This window comes from Monodelphis domestica, chromosome 3 (assembly GCF_027887165.1).
Source record: "Monodelphis domestica isolate mMonDom1 chromosome 3, mMonDom1.pri, whole genome shotgun sequence".
Classification (NCBI taxonomy): Eukaryota; Metazoa; Chordata; class Mammalia; order Didelphimorphia; family Didelphidae; genus Monodelphis; species Monodelphis domestica.
The window spans coordinates 228,765,797-228,774,547 of NC_077229.1; positions in this window are offsets into that span (position 1 = coordinate 228,765,797).

The following is an 8,751-nucleotide window of genomic DNA, read 5'->3' on the forward strand; positions in this document are numbered from 1 at the left end:
TATCTTCTTGGGGGTGAGGGTAAATATTTTATTTTATGAATTATAATTTAATAATTTTCCACATAAGTTTTCTAAAGTTATATGATACAAATTATCTCCATCCCGCCCTTCCTTCTCACTTCTTGACGATGGTAAGCAATTTGATCTGGATTGTACATATCTCCATATTGTTTATTTTTGTCAGAGAATATTCATATAAAAATAAAATCCATAAATATAAACTCCCCCCAAACTAAAAGTAAAAATAGTATATTTTAAGCTGCATTATTTTTTGTAAGTCCTTATAATTGTCCTGGATCATTTAATTGATGAGAGTAGCTAATATTTTTCACTGTTGATCATCCTACAATATTGCTGTTACTGTGTACAGTATTCTGGTTCTCCTTATTTCACTCTGCATTAGTTCACATAGGCCTTCTCAGCTCTTTCTGAAATTATTTTCATCATTTCTTAAACCACAATAGTATTCTATCACCATTATATAACACAATTTGTTCAGTCAATTGATGGTTAGTCCTTTAATTTCCAATTCTTTGCCACCACAAAAGGGGCTGCTATCAATATTTTTGGACAGGTAGGTCCTTGTCCCCTTTTAAAAATCTCTTTGGGATACTGATCTGGTAGTGGTATAGATTGGTCAAAGGGTATGCATAACTTTTTCCTTTTTTCCTTTAGAATATTTTCCAATGGTTCCATGGTTAATGATTCTCCCAAACCACTTCCCTCCCACCTCCCAGAGGTGACAAGCAGTTCCACTGGGTTATATACATATCATTATTCACAGCCTATTTCCATGTTATTCATATTCATATTGCTCTTTTAACATAAAAATTCTAATGATATCCATATTGAGCAATATGATGAATCATATGTTGTTGTTGTTTTTTCCTGCGTTTCTGTTTCCACAGTTCTTTCTCTGGATGTGGATAACATTCTTTCTTATAAGTTCCTCTGAATTGACCTGGGTCATTGCGTTGCTGCTAGTAGAAAAGTACATTACATTCAATTTTGCTATAATATATCTGTCTCTGTGTACAATGCTCTCCTGGTTCTGCTCCTTTTGCTCTGCATCAATTCCTGGAGGTTGGTCCAGTTCACATGGAATCCCTTCAGTTCATTATTTATTTCAGCACAATAATATTCCATCACTATCAGATACCACAATTTATTCCATACTTAAGAATTAGTATAATTTGTTGGTGGTGGTGCCTATAAGATAGACTGATTTCTTTATAAGAGTTTAACTTCCTCATTTCTCTGAGCCTGGATTCAACCTATGTTACTCTGGAAGGGAGGAGGGAAGATGAGTCAATGTCATCATAAAATATTGATCCTGGTTGTAAGTCTATCAGCAGTCTAGTATGAAAGATATAATAAGGAAAAAGACTTGTACAAAAAGTATTTATAGTCTTGCTCTTTGTGGTGGCAAAAGCATGTAAAATGAGGGGGTGTTCATCAATATATCATGACTTCTTAAGGAATACTAAGGAGTAAAACCAATTGAATTTTAATTTAAATTGTTTTGGTTATTAATTATTCCTCTATTTTGCAGTTAGGGGTTGCTATAGATAGTTAGAACTACAAAATATTATTTTGATTCTTTTTTCAGAAACCTATAACCTATGAGACCATGGAAAAATATAAAATCTCTTGACCTGTTTTCTCATCTGGAAAATGGGTTGTGGTGAAGATCAATTGAGAGAGTGCATATGGTAAGGTACTTTCCAAATGTTAAAAGTGCCATAAAATGCTAATCTGTATTATTAATACTAGCTTTAAATATAATATTTAGTTATATTTAATATTTAAGGGTCATTTATATATATAGGGTCACTGATATGTAACTTTCCAGAGGATATTGACTAACTCTATATTTCCTCCTAACCAAGGACTTTGGAAACCTTTTTTGCAAGCACATCATCATGATTATGTCAAATGTAAGCCTGCTTTTATCTCTGATATTGATCAATCATAGTCAGTCTAATTTTCATTCCTGAGCCTTATGTAACCAACAGTATAAAAGTTGCTCTTACTGTCAGATGTATCCTTAGCAACTAAGGTTTTGGGGATCTCACTTAATGGCAACTGCAAGCTGTGCTAACAAATGATATAGCTCAAATTTTCTGATTCATTTTCTCATAATTGGAATTTTTATCGAGGCAGTACTTTTCTATTTTATGTGTCAGGAGACTTATCTTATATGGGAGTCAAGAATAAGTATAATATGCATCACAGCAGCAAAGCTCTACAGACCTTTGGTCTCAGGACACTAGCATAGTGGAAATCTGGACATGAAATTACTGGGACTAAGGCAATGAAGAAACTAAAGCAAATTACAATTTCCTTCAAGAATTTTTCTCTTCTGTAAGCAATATATGTCTTTTTTTCCATAGGAATAACATGGAAAAATGTGTTTTATGATAATATATGTACTGTCTACATAATATTATCTGCCTTCTTGGGGAAGAATGAAAGGGAAAGAATATCAATTGCAAAATGTCAGAAAGCAAATATTAAAATTATATTGACATGTTATCTAGAAATAAATAATTTCATAAGCTTAATCTCATTTATATCATCTGGCATAAGAAGGCAGAAGATTAATCACAGGTGTTGGTGGAAATTGTGTTTGTTCCTGATTTAGCTTTCAAGTAAATATCCTTTTTAAAATGTTATTCTGAGAGTGAGTAGTAAAATAGAACCCAGGCACAGGGTTCCATAGAGAAATTTTAGTGTGCCCTATGTTAAAAATAGCATTTAAATTTTTTTGCCCAGATACCAATTGTATGATCCTTTAAACTGAAGGAACCATGAGATTTCACCAAATATATATATACAATTTTCTCTTCTAAAAATTAAAGAGAAATGCTCAGTCAACCCCAGGTCCTAAAAATATCTGTAGGGAAAGTTCCTCCAGGTCTGGAGATGTTTGCATCAATAAAAGAAATTATTTTCTTTGTCTTTGAATTTTCTTTTCTTTTTGTTTGTGGGTTGAGGAAGGTCATTTGATCAAGTCAGGCAACTCTAAGGAAGCAACAATATTTGATAAAATTTATGAAACAATATGTTGAATTTGCAAAACTCCAGATATTTATGATTTTCACCATCCTTTGGAAATGCAAAAAAAAAGCTATGTTGATTATTTAGAGAGCTTTCCTTCAGAACACTGTAGAAATGAGCCAAAAAAAGATAATGATATATGTCTCCCCAGATAACTTAGAAGAATGTTCTTGATTGGAAACATGAACAATATGTTCAAAGTGCAGCACTGCTTTTTGATGATGCTGATGGAAGGGTGTTATAAGAATTTGGAGCTTGCTTATATTACCTAAAATAATGTCAACCACTTAAAACATACTGAGGGACCTGTTTCTGGAAGACTAGAGAAAAGGTTCACATGTTTTTATTATGTTTTGGCCTACCATATATTTAGATTTTGTCTTTGGCTATTGCTCTATTTTATTTATCAACAGTTGACTGAATCATCTGCCTCTTTAAAACCATTTCATTGAACACTTTCTATGTTTTTTAAGCATTTAAATCTAAGTACAAATTCACTTATAGCCTTGAAGAGACTTAGAGTCCATTCATGGGGATGGGATATAGTTACTGTAATAAACAATAGCTACTAATAGTGCATTAGTGTATTTATTTTCCTATATTCCTTGAGAATTTATCATTTTCCTTTTCTGGCATGTTACTCAGTCATAATAGATGTGAGGTAGTGTTTAAGAGCTATTTTAATTTTAATTTTTTTAAATCAATAGTGATTTGGAAATTTTTTTCACATGACTATTGATACCTTTGATTTCTTCTTCTGTAAATTTCTCATTCATATCTTGTGACAATATAGTTGGTAAAGATCTTTTAATTTTATAAATTTTGCTCAGTTCCTATATATTTGAGAAATGCAGACTTAGGCAGAGAAGATGTAAAATTTTCCCATTTCCTGTTCTCCTTTTAATTTTAGCTGCATTGTTTTTATTTGTGCAAAACATTTTTAAGTTCATGATCCATTTTACTTCCTATGATTCTTTTGTTCAGTAATAAACTCATCCCTTAGCCATAGATCCTGAAGGTAAAATTTTCCATGGTTTCCATGTTTACTCAGTCTTTATGTCTAAATAATTTACCCATTTTGAGCTTGTCATACGTGTGGTTTATGTCTATTTTCTTCTAAAATACTCTTCAGTTTTTCTTGCAATTTTGGTCAAATGGAGTGTTTTCCCCCCTCAAAAATTGAGTCGGTTTATTTAGCTTAGAAATTAACATTGTCACTCACTACCACATATGCTTAATCTATTTCTAATCCACCACTTTATTTCCTATTTCTAACTCAATACCAGATTTTTGATGATTTTCATTTTGTATTGTAGCATGAAATTTGATACAGATATTCTAATTTCCTTCACATTTTTTGAAATCATTCAACATAATTGACATATACATGTTCTCGGCTTTATATTTTCCTATATAATTTTCCTAACAATGACAAAGTTCTTGGACATTACTTGTTTCCTCTCTCCATTTAGAAATGTAAACAATTTAACCTTTTAGAGTCTCTTAGAATTTTTCTGTCATATTTATCTTTTTATGCTCCTCTTGAGTCTTGCATTTGAAAGTTAGATTTTCTATGTTTTTCTGACTTTTTGATTGAGAATGTATGAAAGTCTTCTATTTCATTAAATATCCTTCCCCACCTTGAGATATTGCACAAAATTTTGCTGAATAGACTATTCTTTTTATAATCCAAACTCCTTCATCTTCCAGAATATCATATCCCAATTCTTCCAGTACTTTAGAATAAAAGCTGCCAAATCTTGTGTGATCATGACCATGACTCAAATTTATTTATTTTTCTTGATTCCTAAAAGTATATTTGACTAGACAGTTCTGGAAATTGGGTAAAATATAAAACTGAGTTTTTATTTCAAAATCTCTTTCAGTAGCTAATTTTAATTTTCATTTAATCTTCTGTTTCTAGGATATCAGGGAAATTTGTTGAAATATGATGTCTCTTTTCTTTATTTGATCATGGCTTTTATGGAGTCCAATAATTCTTAAATTATTTCATCTCCATCTATTTTCCAGTTTAGTTGTTTTTTTTCCCCATTTGCTTCAATTTTATGTCATTCTTTTTCCTTTTTTTTTAATTTCGTGGGACCTCATAGAGACATTAGCTTCCAAACAACAAATTCAAAATTTTAAGAAATTATTTTCTTCAGTGTTTTTGTGTCTTTTTTCCCATTTTTCCCATTTAGTCAAGTCTATTTTAAAGTCATATTTTCTTCAATTTTTGTTGCTTTAAAATTTTTTTAATTTAATATTTTTTTTTATTTTTATGGTCTCACAAAACATACTTCCTATTGGTTAAATCCCCAAATAAAACTATAAATACACTGATATGAAATATAACTGCAAAATATTCTTTTTCTGGAGGTGGATAATATTCCCCATCGTAAGTATTTCAAGATTCTCTCAGATCATTGTGTTGCTGAGAGTAGACAAATTTTCACAGACAAGCATCCTTCAATATTGCTGTTGCTGTGTACAATGTTCTCCCAGTTCTGCTTATTTCAATGTGCTTCAATTCCTACAGAGTTTTCCAAAGTCATCTTGCTTATCATTTCTTATAACACAATAGTATTTCTAACAAGTACTACATTTTGTTCAACCATTCCCAATTTGATGGACACCCCCATAATTTTCAATTCTTTGTTACCACAAAAAGAGCAGCTATAAATATTTTTTTTATAAGTAGGTTCTTTCTGCTTTTTAATTATCTCTTTGGGATAGACCTAGTAGTGGCATTACTAGATCAAAGGGTAAGCATAGTTTCATTGCCCTTTGGGTATAGTTCCAAATTATCCTCTAGAATGGTTGAACCAATTCACAATTCCTCCAATAATTCAAATAGTAGTAGTAGTAGTAGTAGTAGTAGTAGTAGTAGTAGTAGTAGTAGTAGTAGTAGTAGTAGTCTCTCGGAAACCGAGGATGACAATTGTCTTTGTGCGCTTTCATCTGTGATGTAGATGAGTGTGCACAAAAACACTTGTGCTTGAAGGAGATTTAAGTGGAAAAGTCAATGCACAGAGACAGTCCAACTCTCTCGGCATTGGAAGCCTGGGTCCAGTGGCAGGAAAAATCATTACATCTGGAGACTTCCTCAGCTTCATTGGATGGCCATGTTGTCTTTTGTGCTCCAACACGCCCTAAGCACTCCACAGTGCTTTGCTGCGTCACCTTCTCAGCCGTTGAACCTTCTTATTGGTTTCTTCCATCTGTTCAGCCGAAGCAGTCTTCACATGCTGGGTAAGCAAAGCCCTGGTTCCCCAGCGGTCGATGACCCAATGGCTACCCTCACAAGGTTTGGCCGGCCTGTCGAAGCCGTTGCCCTGGGTGTGGCCGCTGCCACATGCTAGCAGCTACTGGGAGCCACAAGTGAGAGCTGGGTGTCAGGTGGGGGGTCAGAGGCTGGAGAGCTGCCCTAGGCGGGCACGACAAACCCTCCATACCAGAGATACTACTCCTCCCTGAGCACCCCATACACCCCAATAATTCAAATATATTCTGCATTTACACTTCATCAGTCCTTTTTCCTCTGGAGTTACAGATAATTTTTCATCATAAACCCCTCATAATTTTCTTAGATATTTATATTGTTGAGAAAACATTCATAGTCAATCATCCAAAAATATTACTATGTATAATGTTCAATTGACTTTGCATATCAATGGCTATATACAGTTTTATAGCCCTTTGAACTTAGTTCCAAATATTTCTCATCAATGGTTGGATCACTTTGCAATTCCACCAACAGTGCATTAGTGTCCTAATTTTCCCACCTCCCCTCAAACATTTTTTCTTTTCTTTTTTTTTTCTGTCATATTAGACAATCTGATAGGTATGCAGTGGTGCCATAGAGTTATTTTACTTTGTATTTCCTAATGAATAGTGATTTAAAGCATTTTATATGAATATAGAGAACTGTTATTCCTTCATTTGAAAACTGCTGGTTCATATTTTTTCACCATTTTTCAACTGGGGAAGGACTTGGGTTCTTTTCAATTTGATTCAATTCTCTCTGTATTTAAGTATTTTAAAATTGTTTTTACATGTAATTAGAAAAATATAATATTTAATTTTTAAAAGGGGTGTTATTTGCCCAAAATTACATAGCTACAAAGAAGCTAGTAGTAGTTGAGATTCAAACCAAAACAATCTGATAAGTTCAACATTTTTCACCTGCAACATACAATTTCTAGCAAATAAAGCTTCTATCAAGACTAGGAGATTACACTGTGAAATTTAATATGTATTCCTTTCTAGTTCATGGAAATTTGTGACTTATAAGATGCAGAATTAGGGAAAAAGAATTGCCTCTGGTTTCAGTATAAAACCACATTCATCCAATTTTGCTAGTAATATAAGCATTTATGCAAGTTGGCTGATCTTTCTTCTAAACCCCATTTTTGGTTTTCTAATATTTATCTGATTAGAGGGCAGCTTTTGTGATAATTGCCAGCATTATGAAGAACCCTTGTAATAAACTGAAGTTATTCTCAATAGGACAAAAACACAAGAAAAGTGTTTGCTGGGAATAATAGTGAATGGGATCACATAGCAACATTTTTAGTGCTTCCCCCTCTCATATTAACATGCCATTCATCTAGAAATATACCTTTTACCCACCATAATACAATCAGTTTTCCCAGAACAATTTTTTTTTCCTTTCCAGAGAGTGGTGGAATCTGATTTGAGAAAAACTAATAAAAAAGGGAGGGGAAATAACGTCAATTATCTCCTCTCTTTTCTATTATAATATCCAGATGAAATAAGGTTACATTTATTATCTGAAATATGAAAGAGCAATTGATAGATTGTGTCAAGTAGAAGCCACTGAAGTAATGAGATGATAAACTGATAACTCAGTTAATATCTCCTTTTGTACTAAATACTAACAAAGTATTGTAATGGAGGAATTAGTTGGTGGTAAAAGGAATAGAGGAGGAATGGATAGCTTCCCCTGAAAGCAGGATCTAGGAGAGGCAGCTGATGTTTAAGTTGACTCAGAGGGAGAGAGAGGTTGAGTAGGTTCCCCCTTCAGCCCTCCCTCCTCAGTTATGGCTGCTCTCACAAACTAGCTTTTGACTTCCTTCAATACTAGTGTCTAAAGCTTCCTCTTCAGGGAGATTACTCTCCTTGTCAAACTGGTGTACTCACACTTGAGTCACTTTGGTGAAAAGACAACTTTATTATAACAAAGTCATCTGGGGATAAGACTAAGAAATGGCTGGTAGGGAAATGTTTTTTAGGAAAGTGGGGGAGGTGTCCCTAACTGGCTATATATCTTCCTCCCCACTCAAGTTGGGGAACCCAGGCCTTGGCACCCTTGGGCCCCTTGAGAGAGTCAAGCTTGGCTTGCCCTGGTCTTGACCCAACTGGCACATGTCAGACCCAGGGCACCAGGAGCTGTGAGGTAAGTTTGACAGAGGTTCAAGGTCTTCTTCAGCTATCACTTCAGTTGGCAATTGGTTGGGGGGGGGGTGATGTCCAGTCACCAGGAGAGGGAAAAGGTGAATATCTCCTCAGGAGAAAGTCTTGGCCAGACCTCCCTCCTAGGCTTCTCAAGGCTGAGAGATCTAACTGCCTTTCAGTTAGAACCTTCTGACTTCTCAAAATTCCAGACCTCCTGGGGTTCCTCCCCTGTTGTGGTGAGAAGATTCAGCAGCCCTTCAGCTTGTCACTTTT